Source organism: Eschrichtius robustus, chromosome 16, assembly GCF_028021215.1.
Source record: "Eschrichtius robustus isolate mEscRob2 chromosome 16, mEscRob2.pri, whole genome shotgun sequence".
NCBI lineage: Eukaryota > Metazoa > Chordata > Mammalia > Artiodactyla > Eschrichtiidae > Eschrichtius > Eschrichtius robustus.
In genome coordinates, this window is record NC_090839.1 from 48896464 (window position 1) to 48919164 (window position 22701).

General features: G+C 43.8%; 1 protein-coding gene and 1 non-coding gene across 7 annotated transcripts in view; one reads left to right on the plus strand and one right to left on the minus strand.

Annotated features, from left to right (window-relative positions):
• RIN2 (Ras and Rab interactor 2) overlaps positions 1–22701 on the minus strand; it is a 230951-nt gene that overhangs the window by 159320 nt on the left and 48930 nt on the right. The window lies entirely within an intron of this gene.
• TRNAK-UUU (transfer RNA lysine (anticodon UUU)) lies at positions 15301–15373 on the plus strand. Its single transcript has one exon. It is a non-coding gene; the product is annotated as a tRNA-Lys (tRNA).

Here is a 22701-nt window from a genome sequence, read left to right on the forward strand (position 1 = left end):
GATGTATGTGTTAATTAACTACATGGAAGGAATCTTCTCACAATGTATACATACATCAAATCATCATGATGTACACTTTAAATATCTTACAACTTTATTTGTCAATTATACCTCAATGAAGTTGAAAAAAATCAGTCATATACCATATAAATAAAATAAAGGACAAAACCACATGATCATCTCAATAGATGCAGAAAAAAGCAATTGATAAAATCTAATCCATGATAAAAAACACTTAAAAAACTAGGACTATGACGGAACTTCCTCAACCTGATAAAGAGCAGCTATGAAAAATCCACAGCTATCATACTTAATGGTGAAAGACCGAAAGCTTTCCCCCTAAGACCAGGAACAAGACAAGGATGTCTGCTTTTGCCACTTTTATTCAACACTGTACTGGAGGTTGTAGCCAGGGCAATTAGGCAAGAAAAAGAAATAAAAAGCATACATATCAGGAAGGAAGAAGTAAAATTATCTTTATTCACAGATGACATGACCTTGTATACAGGAAATCCTAAGGAATCCACACCAAAAAAAATCAGAACCAATGAACAAGTTTAGCAGGACAGATGATCAGTGAACAGAAATTAATTGTATTTCTATACACTAGCAATTAAAATGAAATTAAGAAAACAACTCAAGTTGCAATAGCATCAGAAAGAATAAAATACTTAGGAATAAACGGAACAAAAGAAGTATAAGACTTGAACAGTGAAAACCACAAAATATCATTGAGAGACATAAGGAAGATATAAATAAATGGAAAGACATTCCATATTCATGGATTGGAAGATATTAGGATGGCTGTGCTCCCCAAATTGATCTACGTATTCAACACGATCGCTTTCAAAACCTTTTTTTCCCAGAAATTGACAAGCTAAAGTGAAATTGACAATCCTAAAGTGACAGAGACTGCAGAACGGCCAAAATAACCTCGAAGAGAACACAGTTGGAGGATTCAACTTTGAATTTGAAACTTCCTGGTTTCAAAACTTACTACAAAGCTACAATATAAATTATATATCTGATAATGGGCTTGTACCCAGAATTTATAAAGGACTTGTTTTATTCTTACAACAATAAAGAGAGAACTAACCCAATGAAAAAATGGGGAAAGGATCTGAATAGACATCTCTCCAAAGAAGATATATAAATAGCCAATAAGCACATGAAAAGATGTTCAGTGTCGTTAGTCATTAGGGAAATGCAAATCAATATCACAATGAGATACCACTTCACACACACTGGGATGGCTATAATCAAAAAGAGGGGTAATAACAATTGTTGGTGAGGATACGGAGAAACTGGAACCCTCACATTGCTGGTGGGGTTGTAAAATGATGCCAATACTAAACAGTTTAGCAATTCCTCAGAAAGCTAAACAGAGTTATCCTCTGACCCATCAATTTCACTCCTGGGTATACCCCAGAGAACCGAAAACCCTGTGTGCATATCCACACAAAACCTTGTACATGAATCTATATACCAGTATTATTCATAGTAGCCAAATAGTGGAAATAACCCAAATGTTCATCAGTTGATGAATGGATAAACCGTGGTATATCCATACACTGCAATATTATTTAGCTCTAAAAAAGAATGAAGTATTGATATATGCTACAACATTGATGAACCTTGAAAATATTATGCTAAGTAAAAGAAGACAGACACAAAGGTCACATATTGTATGATTCCATTTATACAAAATGTCCAGAATAGGCAAATCCGTAGAGAAAGACAGTAAATTAATGGTTGCTAGTGGCTGGGAGGAAGAAGGAGTGGGGGTGACTGCTAATGATTATGGGGTTTCTTTTTAGGGTGATGGAAATACTGTGGAATTAGATAGTGGTCATGGTTGCAAAACTCTGAATATACTGAAGACCATGGAATCGTAGGCTCTGAAAGGGTGAATTTTATGACATATGAATCATATCTCAATTTTTTAAGAGTAAAAAAAAAAAGTAATGGTCTTATTAAAGTTAGGGCCACTGTTAAACTTGGTTGAATAAACTAGTTAATAAACCATAGCATCTAGTCTATTCGTCCAGGGCAGACCTCTGTTCCTCAAGACACGGAGCAAATGCCAGCTCATCTCACAACCTCTTACCCTGTGTCGTATGATAAGACCAGTCTTAGACTGACAATGCAGAATCTGTTTAAAAATGAGTTAGAAGGTAACTAACAAAAGTATCTTCACGCTAAAGGAAGAACAGAACAGCCACCCAAATGAGAGAAGATGTGATTTTATTTTCAAGCTAAAATCTCTGAAAATTTTTTGAGTAAAAAAGAAAAAAAAAAAAAGACCTGATTTTTATGAAGTGACCGCGTTAGCAGCTAAATAAAGTGCTTTCTTTTTCTTGCCCCCCTCCAACTCAAAATGCATTTCAGATGTATTACAGAATTAAATAAATGAGTAATGAAACTAGATGAAATTACAGGCTTTCATCCATATCATCTCTGGATGGGGAAGGCCATTCTCAGCATACACCCCAATCCAAGAAAAACAAACAAACAAACAAAGGAATCAAAAAGGAAAAGACTGATAAACTTAATTATATTGAAAAATAATTAAAGTATCTGTACATTAACACACATCATAAACACAATTAAATGGCAAAGTAAAAGGATGATTTAACATTTGCTAGGAATTTGACAAAAAATAATATATAATTAATTCAAGTAAGTCAGTAAAGATGTCAAATTTCCCAATGGTGAAATTAGCAGAAGTTATGAACAGAAAAAAAAAGGCATGAAAAAACACAGTTTAGAAAAGATATGTGGTTAATTGGAAAATGTCGAAACTTCCTAGGAATAAAAATGCAAATAAAACTGACAATGTAAGGCTGTTTCTCACTTATGAAATCAGCCAAAATTAGGAAAGAGACAAGGCTCAAATTTGTTGATTTCTCAGCGCCTTTATTTTCCCCTGAGGTATTTTAATTTTCTTTGAACATTTCCCCATGTTTATTGAGTTAAATTCATTCCCAAGTGTTTCCTTTTTTGCTGCTATTAAATGTAAAGGCTTTTGACTCAGTCAGAGCTGGGTTAAAACCCAGCACTGTAAGTTATGGTGTGAACGTGTCTGTGTGTGTTTGTGTGTGTGTGTGTGTGTGTTCTATGTTCTGTGTTACTGCACCTCTCTGAGGCTCAGTTTCCACATCCATAAAATGGGGACAAGTAGAGCTTTAAGGGAAGTACCTGCAAATGACAAGTGATAAGTGACAGTAATAACAATGGTGGGATGGCCATAATGATCCTCTTTTGATATCTTCTAATTCCTCTAAAATGAATATCTATTACTTGCACAGTTATGAGTCTAATACGTTGCTGTTGTTTTCATAATGATATGATTGACATACCTTAGAGTTGCACAAAAATCAACAAAAAATCTCTTTGAGGAAATAGGTTCAGGAAAATTATAGGATGTTACCTATAAATGAAAAATCAATTGCATTATTTAATCTTAGTAACAGAGTAGAAACTCACTATCTTCCCCCATCATAATAGCTACAGAAATTAAATAGAAAAGAATTATATAATTCAATAAATAAGAACCATTTAAAATTATGTAACCCTAATGGGAAAAATGAAGAAAGATTTAAATAACGGGGAGAGATATCATGGTCTCCTTGTTGGCAGTCTAGAAATACTACAGATGACAGTACTCCTTAATTTAATAGAGATTTAACGTAATTCCAACTAAAACACTGACATAACTGTGAGGAATGAAGTTGAATTCAATCAGCTCAGTTTTTCCGAAGAACAAGCTGGTAATACACGACGAGAATTATAAATCTCTTCATAGCGTAATTTTTAACTTGTTGATTTGAGTGTTGAGGATAAATCCTGTTAGCTTCGGTGTGATGCTCTGAGAAAATAGTCACTTAAGCATTCACTCTGATTTTATTTAACTGAAACTAGAGTTTACCTGGAAGAAATGGGGAAGGAGGGTAGGAAATCTATTATGCTCAGCGTTATCACGGGGTGAGGCATTTAAATGCATTCACCATTTTCTTTTTTGGTGCTTTTGGTCGAATTTATTGTCTTTTTTAAAAATTAAGGTCTAATTGACATATGACAATAGTTTCAGTTGTACAACATAAGGATTCAGTATTTGCTTATATTGCAGAATGATCACAGTAAGTCTAGTTCACATGCCTCACCATACATAGTTACAGAATGTTTTTCTTGTGATGAGAACTTTTAAGATCTACCCTCTTATCATCTTTCAAATGTGCAGTACAGTACTGTTAACTACAGTCGCCATGCAGTATATTATATCCCATGACTTATAACTGGAGGTGTGTGCCTTTTGGCTCCCTTCACCCACTCCCCACACCCCACACCCCACCTCCAGCCTCGATCTGTTCTCTATGACCTTGGTATTTTTTTCTGTTTTAGATTCCACATATGAGATCAGACTGCACTTGTCTTTCTCTGCCTGACTTATTTCACTAAGCATAATGCCCTCAAGTTCCATCCATGTGGTTGGGAATACATTCATTCTTTAATCCACTTTGCCCAGCAGAGCACAGGACAGATTGTGCAGGATGATGACATCATGGGATGACATCACAGAATGACATCACAGGAACAGGAAGTGGACACGTTTCAACCCATGGTCTGTCCTGAACATGCTTGGGGCGGAGCTCAGATCTCCCTCTGGGTGTGCAGGATGAGGGCACCTGTCTGTCGCCCTGGACAGCCAGACAGCCCAACCCAACCTGCCTGTTCCCAGCACGGTGCTCACACACAGATCAGTGATTGGCAAGGGCCACCCTTGGCTTCCGTCACCATGGGGGCCACTCGGGGAAGCACCATGGTTGGTGAGGAGGCAGAGGGAAGGGGGATACTGTGGCAGGAGCCTTTTTTTAAAAATTAATTTTACTGGAGTATAGTTGCTTTACAATGCTGTGTTAGTTTCACTGTACAGCAAAGTGAATCAGCTACACGTAAACATGTATCTCCTCTTCTTTGGATTTCCTTCCCATTTAGGTCACCACAGAGCACCGAGTAGAGTTCTCTGTGCTGTAAAGTTGGTTCTCATTAGTTATCTATTTTATATATAGTAGTGTGTATATATTAATCCCAAGCTCCCAGTTCATCCCACCCCCCCCCCCCCCCGCTTTCCCCCTGGGTACTGTGACAAGAGCCTTCACTGTGGTTTCCACGGGGAAGACACGGGTGAGGAGGGCAGGCAGGCTTAGGTTTGGCTAGCTTGAATAATTTCAGTGGGCTCCGGGATACAGGCCTGTCCCAGGTGGTCTGCTGCTTGGTCCTGGGGTGATCAGGGCAGGGGGATAGTGGCCCAGGGCGGGAGAGGCCCATAAGGGAGGTGGTGGCAGTGTGAGTTCCGGATGGGTGGGTTTGCATTTGAAAGGTGCTCTCACTGGGGTGAGCGGTTGACTATTTCTAGGATGTTACTAAATCGAGGGTCAGCAAGGCCCCAGATGTTAATACGTCAGAATGCAGAAAATACAGGACATGGTTGATGCACTGGCCCCAAACCTGAAGAGAGCTGCTGTACAACCAAGCCTAACGGTCCAGGGCACCTGAGCGGCCCAGGCAGCTCATTATCAGGAGGGCCCGGTCAAACCCCAGTCCTGCCTCTGCTGCCCACCTGTCTTTTTCCGCATCCCCGGGGCCCCAGGCACAGGTTTCTTACCTCGGTGAAGCAGAACTCCCCATGAAAACCCGGCCTTGCCCTCAAACATTATACACTGTACCTGTATCTTTCCGTAAGATCAGCCCCCCCCCCCCCCCGCCCCCGCCCCCAAACCAAGCGCACAGGGTGAGAGCTGCACATCCCCTCCAGCACTGCTCTCCTCCACGCCTTCTGTCTTAAAGGGGCAGGTCCTAAATACCAGATCTCTCCATAGCAGTGTGGCAGCACGTCAAGTCAAGAATAAGACCCCAGACGTAGAGGATGGACCTGAGGACACGGGGCGGGGGAACGGTAAGCTGGGACGAAGTGAGAGAGTGGCATGGACACATATACACTACCAAACGTAAAATAAATAGCTAGTGGGAAGCAGCCACATAGCAAGGGGAGATCAGCTTGGTGCTTTGTGACCACCTAGAGGGGTGGGATAGGGAGGGTGGGAGGGAGGGAGATGCAAGAGGGAAGAGATATGGGGACATACGTATGTGTATAACTGATTCACTTTGTTATACAGCAGAAACTAACACACCATTGTAAAGCAATTATACTCCAATAAAGATGTTAAAAAAAAAAAAAAAAGAGTAAGACCCCAAAGGAGAGTCACAGGAGAGAAGCCAGCTGTGCCTTTTAGCAGGTGCATGATGCGGGTGGAGATAACAATACTACGCGCAAAGTTGCTGTGGATTAAACTGGATGAAGAGCGCCTGCACCGTTCATACACGAGTTGCCACCGTCACCATCACCATCACCGTCATCACCCTCAATTATAACCCCTAGACGCTGCCTTTCCAACGTATAGCATTCAAGACCCACCCTAGAGCATCATCTTCTTAGAAAGAAGATGTTGCCAGAGACACAGGTCAGAATGCCAGCTCAGCTGTATGACCTTCGCAAGTTACTTCCCTCAGGTTCCTCATCTGTAAAATGAAGATAAAAATAGTACTGCTCATAGGACAGAAGTGTTAGCCCAGGTCCTCTGAGATGAAGATCCCCAGACAGGATCAACTGTGCAAAGACTGTCTTAGAGGGATGCCTGTGGGGGGAGGGGGAGGGAGCGGGAGGCTGGGAGAGTCATCCGGCTGAGATGCAAGTCTCCTCCCTGTGAAGGAGGGAGGGGAGGAAGGGGGAGGGGAGAGGAACACCCTAGTATACTGTGCAGCCTGAGGAAGGCTGGGGAGGCCCCAGGGGTCATGGAGGCAGTGATGGCCGTCAAAGGAGCCCCCCCGACCCCGTCTCTCAGCAATGGGCCTGATACAGTATCCCTGCTGGGGTCAGTCACCGGCTGGGAAATTCGGTGACAGATTACAGAGCACAGCGGCTGGGCCCTCAGTCAGTCATGTCCCCTTTAGTTGGAAATCTGCACACGTGAAGCCCTTGGAATGGGGCCGGGCACATGGTGAGCTCTGTGTAAGTGGCTGTTACTGTCATGATTAATTATTACCGATTGCCAGACATGGTATCTGACAGTAGAACTAATAAACACATTAAAAAATCTAGGTCAAGGATGATATGACATGAAATATTATTATTTAACTTTCTTTATGTATTTGTTTTATCTACTGTAATAACACACCAAACTGTGCACCAGTGATGTAGCAGAGAGGGACCAGGAAAGGATTTCAGGCTTGTGCCATGTAAGTAAAAAATGATTTGAGACCTGGTGTCAAAGCTAATGGACTGCTAACCTAGATTCAGAGAACTAGTCAAAATACAACCGAAGCTAGCTAAAGAAGCCAGCAGTCACAGACTTTATACACAATCGTTAGGATTAGCCTTGGCTGAAAAACTAAATGGTCTCATCAAAATGATATTTTACAATGAAAAATCTATCTCCAATATCTGAATGTCTGTGCCCGCCCCCCCAAATTCATGCTGAAAACCTAACACCCAAGGTGGTGGAATTAGAAGGTGGGACCCTTGGGAGGTGCTCAGGTCATGAGAGCAGAGCCCACATGAGTGGGATTAGTGCCCTTTTCAAAGAGGCCTCAGAGAGCTCCCTAGTCCCTCCCACCACGTGAGGACACGAAAGAAATCTGCAACCAGGAAGACCCTCACCTGACCACGCTGCCGCTGACCTCAGACTTCCAGCCTCCAGAACTGTGGGCAGTAAATTTCTGTTGTTTATAAGCCACCCAGCCCCTGGTGTTTTGCTGCAGCAGCTGGACATTACGCTCTACTCCTTCCTTTAAAACATAAGTCCCTTCCTGAAGTGGACACCTGTCCTTCGTGGATGCCCCTCTGACCACACTCCCCACATCGATAACACCTTACAAGATAATTCCTGTCTTTCCAATGGAGAATGCAGAAAATCAAACAACAAAACCCTCGTTTCCTGGCCTCCGTGCTGCTGGGATGCAGTCGTGTGACTTAGGTTCTGCCAAGCAGAAGGGCTCCAGGGAGGCTTTGCTGGGAACGGAAGGGGGCAGGAGTAGAGGCAGGGCCAGGGGCCAGGCAGAGCTGGTGTGGCCTGAGTGGCAGCTGGGAAGGGGTCCCCTGACTCACCAGCTTCCTGACCCTTGGCAGGCTGATTCTGTTGTATCTTTCTGGGAGTCACCTGGGAAGCCCAGCCCACTTCTTGATGGATCGCAGGAGCCTGAGAACTGTTCCTCAACATTGCTTCCTGTGTCGACCAGCTAGGGGCGATTCAGTTGTATCCATCTAAAAACTCTGACCGATATATTTCCTGTCACCTACAACAGTGGAAAGGGAATTACAACCTCTTTTGGACCCAACCTGTTTTGTTCTACTTTATCCATCATGCCTCCTGTTCTAGTCCTTCCCAGCTAATCCGCACTGCCTGCCCTACAACTCTGGGTCTCCAGACCTGTTCATCTACTCTTCCCTCTTCCTAGCGTGTCTGGCATGATGTTATCTGCCTGTGTGCTCTTCCCAAAGCTCTTTCCAGTGGCTGCTTCTCATCCACTGACGGGTCATTTCAACAGCCCTTAGCGTTCGTGGGCCTGCCATTTGCAGACATGAATATTCTGCGGTGATAACCGCAGGTAATCTGTAAGTTTGCGGAGGCACAAATCTGAATCACTAATACACCAAGGTTGGTGAATTGCCTTGGTTTTTCTCTTCCTTCCACCCCAATACCCATCAGTGCTCACATCGGCCAAACCTGGCGGGGAGCCAGTTAGCAAAGGGAGCCCGAGGAAATGTAGCTGGTTGGGGCAGTCCAGTTGCCACACAGAGCAGAGTCAGGGAAAAGCAAATTTGGATCTGGGGCAGTGGAGGAAACGACAGCTCAGCAAAAGCTCACAGGAGGCAGGAGGACCACAAGGAACAAGACTCTAATTAGAATACAACAAAAGGAGGGCGTGCTCCGTCATGTTCTGTTGATAAGGAATACATTTTTGTTTGTTTGGTTTGGAGAGTCAGTAAGCTGTCTCTGGAAGTCAAGAACAAATAAATCATGTGGTACATATATACAATGGAATATTACTCAGCCGTAAAAAGGAACGAAACTGGGTCATTTGTAGAGATGTGGATGGACCTAGAGACTGTCATACAGTGTGAAGTAAGTCAGAAAGGGAAAAACAAATATCATATATTAACGCATATATGTGGAACCTACAAAAATGGTACAGATGAACCGGTCTGCAAGGCAGAAATAGACACACAGACGTAGAGAACAAACGTATGGACACCAAGGGGGGAAAGGAGGGGGTGGGATGAATTGGTAGATTGGGATTGACATATATACACTAATATGTATAAAATACGTAACTAATAAGAAAAAAAAAGAACAAATAAATCTATGCATCTATGCACCAGTTCTCACGCTGGATAAAAATGGGGATGAATCGAGAAAAGTGCTACTGCAACAGCAGGATATTATAGCCACTGCCAAACGCAGGAAATGAGTGATTGTTCCTGCTACAGAAATCAGGAGGAAACATCAAAGACAGAACTGGTGGGGATTCAACTGTGCACACATATTCTCATAGTGTCATTGTGATCAAAACTGCGCATGACACATCCTTGACCCAACTCACTGACACATCCAGGCCTCGGAAGGTTGAGAAAGTAGTGGGAGGGGCCACCGGTCTTGACTTACTTCCAATTAACAAGGAGGAAGTGATGGGAGAAGTGGAAGCGATGAGAGAAATGGAAGTGACCGGCATCACGAGGGAAGACACTCACGTCACATTTACGTTCACGACGGCCAGGAATGAGAACCTAGTCTGGCTGAGAATTCTGTAATTTCTTTTTCTTTCTTTTTTTAAAAATTAATTAATTAATTTAGTTAGTTTTTGGCTGCATTGGGTCTTCTTTGTTGAGCATGGGCTTTCTCTAGCTGCAGCGAGCAGGGGTCACCCTTCGTTGTGGTGCACGGGCTTCTCATTGCTGTGACTTCTCTTGTTGCGGAGCACAGGTTCTAGGTGTGCTGGCTTCAGCAGTTGCAGCACGTGGGCCCTAGAGCGCGCGGGCTTCAGCAGTTGTGGTGCACAAGCTTAGTTGCTCTGAGGCATGTGGGATCTTCCCGGACCAGGGCTCGAACGCGTGTCCCCTGCATTGGCAGGCGGATTCCTAACCCCTGTGCCACGCGAATCCTGTAATTTCTGAGCAGAGATTCCAAAAAGTTGAAAGGTGAGTTGGAATCTAAAAAAATGTCCTCCTTCTCAATTAAGGTGAGACGTTCTTGAAAGTGGGGTTCTGACACCACCAACACAAATAATTAGTGAAGAGGTAGAAGAAGCACAACAAACTGATGTGTCTGCACCGACAACTTTGCAGTGAACTCACGGCTAGAAAGGACCAACTACGAGGAACGGTTCCAGAGGCAGAGACGGGTCTAAATGAATAATGTCCACAAGCCTAAGACCCAGGGAAGGGAGTCTTGCAAATAAAGCTAAAGAAAACCATCGAAGAACTTTTTAAAGGTGTTTTTGGAACAAAATAAGGTTGACTGGCAGCAGAATAAAAGAAAACAAACCTACTCAACTCCTGTCCATTGGAGTGTTTAATACCCGTGACAGGAGCAAATAAACAAAGAAGTAAGACTTCTGGGCTGGGAAGAGGCGGCCAGCATTAACAAGCAGGACTGGATCCTCAAGGCCACGGCGCCACTGTAAGAGGGCATCTGGGTGTTCCATGGGCATCTCCATTTCCCAGCCTGGAGGGATCACATGCCAGGCTCTGATTAAAACTAAAACGCACGTGACATAATTTGTGGTCACCATCCAGCGTTCACAGGGAATTGAAGAGGTGCTGAGACAAGGTTGGTACATAATGTTGACCCCTGGTTTCAAAATCAGAGAGGGCAGTGGACTCTTCCTTATGAAGAGGTGGGCTTGAGGGCCATCTAACGCATGACTCTAACTGGGATTACTGGTAAAACGGTCTTTCTTTGGCCAAAAGTGCTCATCCCCAGCGGGGGGTCAGCTTGGGTTTCCAAAGGCAAGCTATGTCAGCTCAGGGGTGCTCAGAGAAGCTCATAGCTGCTCACACTTGCTACGTTTTTGGCAGGGTTGTTAGACTAGCAAGAGTCAAAACCTGTTAGTCATGGATCTGAATTTCAAAAAAGGAGCTGACAAGTAACGATACCTTTTTAGCAAGATGGAAAATTGTGTGTAACAGGATGACAAAACAGCAGTTAAACGTCCGCACACCCAGAGCCCCTAGTTGATAAATCACTATCACACGGGAGCAGGCCCCACGTTTCTTTCCATGACCGTTCTGTTCAGGATGTTTTTTAAAAAGTTAAACCAGCTAGTGGGAAGCAGCTGCATAGCACAGGGAGATCAGCTCGGTGCTTTGTGACCACCTAGAGGGGTGGGATAGGGAGGGTGGGAGAGAGGGAGATGCAAGAGGGAAGAGATATGGGAACATATGTATATGTATAACTGATTCACTTTGTTATAAAGTAGAAACTAACACACCATTGTAAAGCAACTATACTCCAATAAAGATGTTAAAATAAATAAATAAATAAAATAAAAATAAAATAAAAGGCTTCAAAAAAAAATTTAAACTAGGATAAGGAGTACATCAAGGTTAAGCTGACAAAGGGCTTAAAGTAGAGAGAAATGGTAAATCTTCTAAGCCAGTGTTTTCTAAACATCAGTCCTGTGTGAACTGCCTTCATAATTCTCACCACATGGGCTTAAGGATTTTCTTTTAGTTGACTCATTTTAAACCTAAATTAAAAAAAAACAGAAGCTACGTATTTGATGTGTTAATTACATTTTTATACTATAAATTAAGTTCATAAGAATTACAATGAACAATGAAATAAAAGTGTAAAAAATGCTCATCTGAGTACCACCTAAAAATCTTCTGGGCTTTCTCTAGCGGTGTCTGTAACATGCTTTGGAAAAATGGGACCAGGTGACATCACTGGGATACAAAATACCACTCAACTGGCTGAGACAACAGGTTCACAAAATGAAATTTGGTAGAAATAAATGTGAACTCCTGTGAGCAGGGGTACAGAAAGCATTAATGGAGCACATGCTGGGGAAGGTGCCGTGGACCAGGAGCACACGTGAAAGGGACTCTGGATTGAATTGACTCTTCCTGCAAAACGATGGAGATGCCCGAGTCCCTGACATGCATTTGGGCTCATGGGAGGCAGTTTCTACGCTGGGGCAAGTCCTGCTCCGTGAGTCCCCAGCTCTCACTGAGCATGCGGGGCTCAGCTTTGGTGGGCACCAACGGTGGGATTCTGCCACACTGGACTGAGGTGAGGTGAACAGAATCCTGGCCACAAAAAGATGAGCTGACAGCCTGGGAAGGTTTTCCCAGGGAAGACTGGGAAGCAGCGTAGGATGGGGCAGGCGGGCTGTCTTCTTACAAATAGGTTCAGCTTGCTGGGTTCAGCCTAGGAAGGACCCATCGGATGATCCGAGCTGCCTACAAACAGGATTGGCTGCCTTGGAAGGCAGGGAGCCCCTGATTGCTGGGAAGGTCAAGCATAAGCTGCTCAAGCATTTGGAGCTGAGAAAGGCTTAGTCCTGGACCAGGTTCCCCAGAAGCAGAGGTCGAGATGGGGATTCAGATGCACACGGCTTATTGGGAGTGTCTTTGGGAGCGAGAGAAGCAGAGGGGAAGGATAAAGAGCCCAGCAAGCCTGTGTTCACAGCTAAGTCTAGCCTTGGCCTGACCCCACGGGCAGCTCTGTAGCGTGAACGGAACCGCGCTTATCCCACAGGAGGCAGGGGCCTGCCTTTTACTGTCAGGCAGGTGGCTTGACCTGCCCTGTGAGGTGTGTCCTCCTAAGTGTCACTGAGAGCAGGTCTCCGGAGAAGGAGGCCCCTGAGATGCCATCAGAACCCAACACCCACCCCAGCCTGTGAGGAGACCTCGGTGCTTTAGGAGGGTGGCTTTTGCGTGGTCCTCTCCACCTGGAAATGATTGGTGGCCCCTGAGTTTTTGTAACTAATGTCTGAGTTCAGTTTTAAAAAACTGTTAGAGACCATTTTTCTTCTTCTTGGCTCCTACTGTGTCCCTGACAGCCAGAACTTGCAAAAATCTCTCTTCTCGAAGAGGCTCCTGTAATTGTTACCAAGTCCAAGTCAGGCAGGGGCAGACCCAGGTTTTAGGGGGTCCAAGGCTTATTCTATTTTGGAAGCCCCCTTAATGGGAAAGAATACAAAGTTACTAATGCAAGATGCCCACAGGCCACTGGAAGGGCTGGGGGTAAGGCAAGGGCCTTGAGGACACTTGAGTGTTACTCGATACCCCCAAAATCTAAGTCTGCCTGCAGTAATTTTTGCCATGTCCATGGAATATTGTACTATTATTTATTTACCTTTTAAAATTAATTCACTTAAAACCAAATATATCTAAACTCATCCTAAATAATAATCATGGTGGTATCACTATTTGATGCACTAGTTACATGTATTTTAAATAATCTTAAAACAAATCCCTAAGTTCAAATAAGATTTATCTTTGGTCCATCTAAAATCATCTCACGTTCAACCAAAGGGAGACATAATCCCTTTGGATAAGTGGTGATAGGAAACAGTCGTAGAAGCTTCGTTCTCTACCCTAGTCTTCTTCCCGAAAGTAAAGAGTCACCTGGAAGGAGCCTAGTTCAGGCCCCTAAAGCAGGACCCTGCTCAGGTCCAGCTTTCAAAGCATGTTTATACAATTACTAACTCAGTCAGTGCTCACCCAGCTGCTGGGAGGGAAGGGAACAAAGCAGGTCCATCCGCTTACCATCCACTCACTTTTGCTCAGAGGTCAAACAGCTAGGCAGGGGGGAAATCCAACTTAACTCAGTGTCCAGATTTCAGAGCATGAACATTTTCACTACCTTTTGCTTCCTCACCATGTTCACTATCAGTCAGCTTTGATTTTAAGATAAGAAACCCCAACCAACAATCAGCAACATCTCCTTGCTATGGGTCCGTGACTATTAAAACAGGGAAGGGTTCCCCCCTCCCAGGGAGTCACTAAGTGGGAGGCTTTGAGCAGTGACTTAGCCTCCTTATGCCTTAGTTTCTTCATCAGTAAAGTGGGTATTCAATGAAATAACCTATGGAAAAGCACTTCTTAGTACAATGCCTGGAATATAGTACATCGTTAATATATGTTAGCTAGTCTAATGATCATTATCAATCACTAGAATTTTTTTTTAAATTTTAAAGCACAGTTTACTAAGTTCCTAGGCCAAGCTAAGAAGTATTTGGGCAAACAGCCACTTCCTTTTACAAAGTACATTGTGAAGAAAGAATACACTAAATGCACACAAAGTACTTTCGAGTTAAATTATGTCAAAATTATGTAGCCATAAGAATGCATATATTAGCATGAGCAATAGTGACCATCAATAATTAAAACTTCATTCTTCTCATGCAAATAGATGTACGTGGTATTTTAGCATCCAGGATTTATAACTGTGTGTATGTGTCTCTCTCATTAGTGTTGATCAGTGGGCACAGTTTCTGCTACAATAAAGGTACTTAGAGAGGGTCATGGAAGGATGGCCCTGAGCAAGAGAGCTTCATAGATCAAATCAGAACATTAGTTTAGAATCTATTCTTGGCTTTTAAAGTTCCTTATTCCCCGTGTCTCTTCATACTAATATGGGCTCTTCCATCTATTCCATTGATCCAGCCCCTGAAAATTCTTGCCATTCTTTGGATTCATGATAAGAAACTCATCTGTAAGCTCTGAGAAAACACAGGAAGCCCAACAGAAAAAAAAACAGAGCTGCGACTCCACCAGAGCTGCCACTAGTCAAATCTAGGCAGTTCCCACACCACCACCTCAGTCTTGGAGAACTGGTCGACCAGCTCCGGACCTGTGCTGCACTATTTCTGGTCTGCAAATCTCCCAGGAAGCTCAGACCTCTGAGCCACCTTGAAATAAAATACACGTGGGTCCATCTTAAAGGATGGAACACAGACTAGAATAAACTCCATGGGCCTAAAGGTTCTGGAGACCATAGTCATGAGTAGTCTGAAAACATCCTCCATAAACTTGCAGAAGAGGAATGAGCCTGCTCTAACCCTGCACCCACCTTGCCAGTTCTCTCTTTCCCAACCTATGCACCGAGGATGGGTGTATCTTGGCTGATGATTCATTCAACCATTCTTCTATTTAACAAACACGGTGGAGCATCTACAATGCACCAGGCTGTCAGTGTGAGATAACAGACATATTAAAAAGCTACCCTTGGAAATTCCCTGGCGGTCCAGTGGTTAGGACTTGGCGCTTTTACTGCCATGGGTCCGGGTTCAATCCCCGGTCAGGGAACTAAGATCCTGCAAGCCACACAAAGAGCGGCCAAAAAAAAAAAAAAAATGCTACCCTCTGCACCCAGACATGTACAACAAGATCACTGTTAAAACTGAGATTTGTCTGGGACGAAGTGAGAGAGTGGCATGGACATATATACACTACCAAATGTAAAATAGATGGCTAGTGGGAAGCAGCCGCATAGCACAGGGAGATCAGCTTGGTGCTTTGTGACCACCTAGAGGGGTGGGATAAGGAGCGTGGGAGGGAGACACAAGAGGGAGGAGATATGGGGATGTATGTATATGGATAGCTGATTCACTCTGTTATACAGCAGAAACTAACACACCATTGTAAAGCAATTATACTCCAATAAAGATGTTGAAAACAAACAACAACTGAGATTTGTGACCAGCACAATGGCAACAGAAGATAGAAAGTGTAAGTTCTTCTGAGAAAGACCAGGATTGCTTTACAAAGAAGGCAGTGTCGGAGTTGAGCCTGGAAGGATGAGTAGGCAGTGGAAGGGATTCCAGGCAGAGAGAAGAGGGTGAGAAATGCCATTCAGAAGAGAGGGGTGAGCAAATGCTTTGGGGAGACCATAAATCCAACCTTTCTCAGTATTGCTAGAGCCCCAAGGGTTCTGTGGAAGGGGAACTGTGGTTGCACGGAACAGATCACCTTGTAGGCCAAGCAAACAAATGTAGATTTGACCCTGTGGGTGATGACAAGACACCAATGGATACCTCTGAGCAGCAGGTGGACGTTTTGGGGGGCCAACCAAGTTGGGGGGTGAGAGGATGATCTATGCATATTAGCGTGGGGGCATATAGGTGAGAAATATTTAAGGGGGTCAGGACTTGATACATGTGGGAGGTGGGTAGAGGAAAGGGAGTCCCAGAGAAGTTTCAGGTTTCAGCTGTAGGAATCTTGGGTAGAAGGTGGTAGAATTCACCAAGTTACGGCATCCAGAAAAATGGCAGGTGTAGTGGGAGAAACAAAACAGATGAATTTTAGACCAGTGGAATGTGAAGAGACCATGGGTCACCAAAGTGGAGATGACCGACAGAGCTGGATATGAGTTTGGAGCTTGGGCACGTGGCCAGGGGTTGGAGAGACAGCGTTAGCATAGGTGGGACGGCTAATGGATGCCACGGATGAAATCTGAGGTAAAGCCAGAGGGCTCCTCTAGATCAGAGGGCAGCATCACCTGCTGCGATGTTCTGGGACCAGCTTGCACCACATCCAGTTAAGTTCCCTAAATTAAGTCCTATGAAACGACTAAAATATGAAATAAATAAAAGGCTAAAGAGAACAAACATTATTGGAATCACATTGACACCAACTGCTCTTCCTCACTGTACCAGCCAGGAGTGACAAGATAATTACAGGTGAACACTCCCGCCTACACTGTTGGTGGGAAGGTACAATAAGGTGGTGCAGCCACTACGGAGAACGGTATGGAGGTTCCTTAAAAAAGTAAAAATAGAGCTACCATAGGACCCAGCAATCCCACTCCTGGGCATATATCTGGAGAAAACTCTAATTCGAAAAGATACCTGCACCTCAATGTTCACAGCAGTACTATTTACAACAGCCAGGACATGGAAGCAACCTAAACGCCCATCGACAGATGAGTGGATAAAGAAAATGCGCTACAAATATACAGTGGAATATTACTCAGCCATTAAAAAGAATGAAATAACGCCATTGCAGCGACACACATGGACCTACAGATTATCATCCTGAGGGAAGTAAGACGGACAGAGAAAGACTTAGTGTCTACGCCTGCATCGCTTTCTGGCCTGTGCTCAGGCTAGCTAGAGATCCATGATGTGAGCAACAAGCGGGGCTTCTGGACCTGCCGCAAGTCACAGCTGAGAGAGCTGCCAGCCCCAGGGAGCTGACAGCTCACTGAGTGTGTGGATGGCGGGTATGGGGTGCTGCCTCTCTCCTGGACGCTGCAGACACTGGTAACAGCTGTGGTGCTACTTCCCAGTGGGGTCCCCAGCGTCCTCTTCCATCAGCACTCCTGGCCTTCAGGTAGAGAGGCCATACTCTGATTCCATCAGTGAAGAAGGTGAGGCCCGAAGGCTGAGTTGCCTACCCGAGGCCTCACAGCTGGCCAGCGTCGGCCCCGGGGTAGAGCGTGGCTCTCGGGGTCGCCTCACCCGCGCGCCAGCCCTTAACTTCTAACTGACCAGGAGGGTTGCTGTGCTCTGTACGCCCCTGAGCTCCAGATGATCAACAGGACAGGCAAGAGCAGAATCTCCAGACGAATGTTCCGCTGTCTCAGGGAAACAGAGCTGGCGATCCTTTTTACCGTGAAGGCTAAGGGCTTATATTCCCTGTATGTTCATCTAATACTTGGTCAGGCTTTTTGTATGTGTGACCACATTCTGTCTGCAGGGCCACCGTGCCCAGTCCTCACCTGGCTACGCTGTTTGGGGTTGGCCTTTCTGCCCCCTACAAGCTAACAGACTCGAAGAAACTGAGGCCGAGGGCGGCACACACAGTTCCCCAAAGCCACCCCCGGCTCAGACCAGAACGTGATCTCCTGACACCTTGCTCAGTTTATCTAACTGGTTAACCACTGGTCCCTGCTCTTCAGCTGCTCTAGTTCCTCAAACCTGAATGGGCTTCACTCTGAATAGGAAAATTAAAGAGTTCTCCCGATCGTAGAGACCACAGCCACAGCACCCTTAGGTCAGGTGATACCAAATGGAGGGAAGATGGCAATTACACCTGGGGACAGGGGGTCACAAGCTGTCAATCAATGATGCTAAATGGAAGTTGAAACCTAGCAACAATTATTGATATGATTAAGGCGTGACCTTGGGAATGTCTTTATAAGTCTGGCCTTAACCACATGAGATCTCTGTCTTTCTTAATATCCAATCTGCCTGTGTGTTATATTATAAAGATGAATCCAGGGAGTGTGACAAGCCGTACACACCCCCAAACTGAGGCCTTATTCCTTCCCCGAAGGAAGACGCTACAGCAGTTTTCGTCTTCCTCCTAAAGGCACGGTTGTGGGAGCTGATACCGACCGTGGCACGCGAGGTGCCTGGCTCTGCTGTGACTAATCCATTTCCCAGAGGACCTCGTGGTGTGGTGAGCTCCAGAGGAAGTGGATGGCAATAATCAGTGCTCAGGAGCGGAAAACGCAATGTGATTCACATTAACTAAAAGAAAAGGTCGAGGGAGAAAAAACAACCAAAAATTAAAACCACACGCACTCTTACGCATCAGCAAATGCCACACTGAGCATGTCACTGTGACTTACGCTTTTTAAAGTCCAAGGAAGAAAAAAAAAGGCAAATTTTCAAAACAAAGCCTAATAAAACTTAGTTATGGCAACACTGAACTAGTATAGTGCAAAATGCAGTTATATAAAAACAAATGAATTCTTTTTAGTGAAGCTAGAATTTGTTATAAGAAAAAAGGAACCAATACATTATTTTTCACTCAATGTCAAATAGTACTTTATATACCTTCGTTAACTTTTGTTGAACACTATCAAACTTTAAAATGTTAACTTTTGCTCAAAGTGTACTTTATCTTTGTAGCTAGAATTCCTGCCTCATTATAAGCCTTCTCTCAATTAGCATCATTTAATTTCTCAATAATGAGTGATCCAGGAACGTAAAACAAAGGAGTGATAGTTGGGCTCCTTAGAATCCAATCAACAAGGAAGTAAAAAATAAACAAAAAAGAAACCTCAAAGCTACTGGGATCAATCGCTCTGGAACAACAGAAACCACTGGAAACAGTGAGTAGAGCCACGGAACTCCGACTTAAAGTAAGAGCCAATTAAGAATCCATATGGGGACTTCCCTGGTGGTGCAGTGGTTAAGAATCCGCCTGCCAGTTCAGGGGACACGGGTTCGAGCCCTGGTCTGGGAAGATCCCACAGGCCGCGGAGTAACTAAGCCCATGCGCCAAAACTACTGAACCTGCGCTCTAGAGCCCGCGAGCCACAACTACTGAGCCCACATGCCACAACTACTGAAGCCTGCGCGCCTAGAGCCCATGCTCCACGACAAGAGAAGCCACGGCAATGAGAAGCCCATGCACCGCAACGAAGAGTAGCCCCTGCTCACCGCAACTAGAGAAAGCCCGTGCACGGCAACGAAGACCCAACACAACCGGAAAAAAAAAAAAAAAAACAGAAGAATTTGCGTGGACGCAGATTTTGAGTTTCTTTATCAGTGCGTACATGGATAACTATGAACTTGAATCAGTTACAAGAAAACATGACCAAGCTTGCAAACCATCCAATGAAGTTACTATTTGGATGGGATCTGATGTATTCCCAAGTGGATTTTAACGTCAGCCTATACCAGAAACGGAATGACTTGACAGTGTAGGGTGGGAAGGTTTTGGACGGATGTCTTGGGTGGGAGTGTTGTGTGACCACACGAGTTGTCGTGAGCGGTTGTTATAAGCAGTGGTGACGTTAGGAGACAAAGTGTCACCTGTTTTGGAAAGCGGCACCAATCAATCAAAAGGCAGACTCAGTCATACGGAAGCACGGAGGAGGGGAAAGAGAAGGAGGGAAGGAGGGAGGGGCAACGTAATCATACTTATGTATTCGTGTTCCTGGGAGCTGAGCCCCAGGCAAAGAGTCTGGGTGGGGCCTTAAAATGTTTTATTTTTGTCTGACTTTCCAAGTCTGGGAGTCTTCCTGGGCCAGGCTAACCCAATGACTGTATGTTCTGCTGTGTGAACTCCTGGACACACATTTGCAGTTCCCTTTGCCAGTGAAAACAAAACAATATTAGAAGCAGCATTTGGGGCTCAAATGGTTGGTCTCTGCATCTTGCATTTAATGCTACTATTTTCTATTCTGGCCAACTTAGCAACATTTGTAATTGACCAAGACTTGAAGAGACCGTTCATCATTCCAAGTTACCCATCAGAAAGGCATTTCATAAACATGCCTGGTTTTCCATAATTTATTGATCTTATATTTCCACATATCAAAATTCCTAAAACATGCAGAAACCACATTGCAGACAATAAAGACTATGTATTATTTTCCAGTTGATTTTTTTTCAATATTTTTGGTTACAAAATTATGATACCAGTGACACAATGAATCATATGGACTTAAAATCTAATGTTTTCGGCAAATTTGGAATAACTTTTTTTTACCAAAAAGAGCAATACAAGTTTGTTGTAGAAAAATTAGAAAACAAATTACTAACGTAAATTTTTTAAAACTACAGGTCTATTTGTTAATAATCCTCTGGAGTACATCCTTCCAGAATTTTTATGAACACATCTGTCTCAACCTCCTTATTGTGTTGTATTTCATTTTGTAATGCTTATTATAACCTGATATCTATTGTGTATTTATTTGCTTAATTATTTATTGTCTGTTTCTCCCACTTCCATCCATCTATTTCTTCCTTCCAAGAGAATGGAAGCCTCTTGGGGGAAAGCACTTTGCCCCTTTTCTTCACTACTAATCCCCCCTCCCATCCCTACCCCCAGCCTCAAACAGTGGCTGAGTTTGGAGTGGCATGTTAGGAGTTCATAAAGACTTAGTGAATGAATGAAACAATGAACAGTAGATATTCGCTAAATATTTGGAAAATTGAAAGCCGGTAAGTACAGGCCAACGTGGCCGGCGTCAGGGAGATGGCAAGTGGGTTGGAAGGTCTTCCTTCTCCACCTCATCATCCTTGTTTCCTCTGCTGTTGACTAAATCAGCCCATTAAGTCCTGTTTGAATTCAGTACATTTAGCTACAGGCGTGGATTTGGTTCAAGTTCATGATGTGAGAAGTTACAGAAGAAGGAGGGGATTTGGTGGGGGGCCCACTGGACACAGGTGTGTCTGTGCTCTTGTTGCCAGAATGGGGACCGCCCAGCCCTGCCCACCCCTCCAGACCCACCGTGTGACCTGCCCACCAGGCGCCTCCTGACCACACCTGAAGGGGAAGGCTGAGGAGGCTGAGTAACTTCCACAGTAAGGAGAGGAAGGGAGATATTAATAAGCTCTATCGTGCGTTCCTTTATCCAACATCTGGACACGCTTTAATCACTGATTTCCCATTCATAGTGAAAAAGTGGTCAAGGAAGTATGTCTTGATTCAGTAAAGAGCCATTGTGTCGTTACCAGACAATGACTCCTTCTGGCCAAAGATTCAAAGTCTGATCTCTCCCTTCCCTTGAATTATTTTAGTGAGCATGTCCACACTGAAACAACTCCTGGGTGTACCATCCTGAAGGGGCATGGGGAGGGTGATGGGGGTTAGACTTTTTTTTTAACTTTTTATTTGGAAATCATTTCAGACTTATAGAAAAAATGGCAATAGTCCAGAACCCTTACTAGTGAATAAGAAGATAAAGAACCCAACACAAACATAAGAAAAGATTTGAACAGACACTTCACCAAGGAAGATAACCCACTAGCAAATAAGCACATGAAAAGATACTCAACATCCTTAATCACGGGGAAATGCTAAACTCACGATAAGATGCGACTATACTTCTATCAGAGCTGCGAACATCAAAAAAAACTGACCACACCAGCTGTTTGTGAGGACAGGAAGAAATCAGGCTCCCATTGTTGGTGGGAATGCAGTAAAATGGAGCAGCCTGTTTGGAAAACAGTTTGGCAGTTTCTTAAAGAACTAAACAAGTACTCACCATATGACCCAGAAGTTTCACTCCTAAAGTACCTACCCAAGAGAAATAAAAGTCCATGTCCACATAAAGACTTGTATGTGGATGTTCATAGTAGCATTATTCATAATAATAAAACTAAAATCAATCCAAATGTCTATCAACTGTGGAATGGATAAACAAAAAGCGATATATCCAATCAATGAAATACTTTTCCACAGTAAAAAGGGAACAAACTATTGACATGCTACAAACTCGGACGACCGAGTGAAAGCAGCCAGACACAAAAGACCACACAGTGTATGATTCCATTTGCATGAAATTTCTAGAAAACGGTAAAAGTTTACTAAAGCACTCATACCTGTACACTTAAAAGGGGTGAATTTTATGATATGTAAATTAGATCCCAATAAAGCTATTTCTATAAATAGGAACATATTCTAAAGATCGTTCTGTATTGTGCTTTTTCTCTACTCAAAACTGTAACTTGAAGACAGTTTCATATCATCACAGTAGCTCTTCTACCTTTTTTAGTGGTTGTATAATGTTTCATTGTATGGCTGTGACAAAATGTAAATAAATTAAATAGCCACGCAAAAAAAAATGTTCTCCTTTCCCCATTCCGTCCAAAGGCCTCAGAGGGATTTAGTTTCCGCTGTGCTCAGATTTAAAAGCTACAAATTCCCTCCTTCCATTCCTCAAACTCTCTGGC